The 995-nt window shown below is 31.7% G+C and overlaps 1 long non-coding RNA gene across 1 annotated transcript; it reads left to right on the plus strand.

The window, feature by feature from the left end:
• Positions 1-412: 412 nt before the first annotated feature.
• LOC116184875 lies at positions 413-906 on the plus strand. The gene is made up of 2 exons (XR_004149529.1): positions 413-617; positions 739-906. It is a non-coding gene; the product is annotated as an uncharacterized LOC116184875 (long non-coding RNA).
• Positions 907-995: the final 89 nt, after the last annotated feature.

Genomic DNA, 995 nt, shown 5'->3' on the forward strand with positions numbered 1-995 from the left:
AATGAATACCTATGTCACCTCGAGAAAGAGGCAATGGCGCAATGCCAATACTGGACGAAGCTCAACATACTTGGAGGAGTGTCCAGCGTAGGATAGAGGCGTATCTTAGTACAAAATATGGGATCGATCTGTCGCTGTTGGCGATTGTCCATAAGATGGGATGCTCGACACTGAAAGGTCACGGAAGTTTATAACCTGCTCTTGCGAAAGCGAAGAAAATTGGATGACGGGGCAGAATTTGGATTAGGAATGATAATTTAATAATTTATTTTTCTAGAAATTTTGAGTTGAAAATTAAAAAAATATGAAAATAAATTAAGAATTAATTAAACATGGATCACAGTAGAAATAAAAAATAACGAATAATAAGTTTTATTCATGTTATTTATTTATGCTATCGAATTTAATTAATTAAAAGCTGCCAGACTTTTAGAAGAATTTTATCCTATAAAAGAAATTAATCCAGTTATTTCCAACAAAGTAACAATTGTCCTCGATGATTCAATATTCGATTTCATCGGAAATAAACATTTCACAAAGATTGGCGCGAATAACAACGAAGAAAGAAGGAAACATTGTATAAGCTGCCGTATTTCCTCTTTAAATTTACCTGCCAGGTAAATTCCTTTTCCTTTCTTCTACGTTCTCTATTCTACGCTGTGCAAAAGGATTCCAAGTCCTCGACACGTTCGATTTATGGTAAATCCGATCCACCATTTTCTTCGTACTTCATTTCAGGCGGACTTAAAACGAAATCATCAATATTTATTACACTAGATTCTAGAAACGTATTCTAGAACTTGAATGTCTAAAAATATTATTGCTTTTAAATCAGATAGAACGATGTTGAATATCTTTCTTATTTAATTGTATAATCCTTCTGAATATTAAATTTCCGTGTTTCTAGACATTTTATTTCTATGAAATGAAACTGAAATTTTGTTTTCAATTTAAAATAACGCGCGCAAAAAAAAAAAAAAAAAAAAAGGAAAAAA

This window comes from Apis dorsata, unplaced genomic scaffold, assembly GCF_000469605.1.
Source record: "Apis dorsata unplaced genomic scaffold, Apis dorsata 1.3 scaffold_73, whole genome shotgun sequence".
NCBI lineage: Eukaryota > Metazoa > Arthropoda > Insecta > Hymenoptera > Apidae > Apis > Apis dorsata.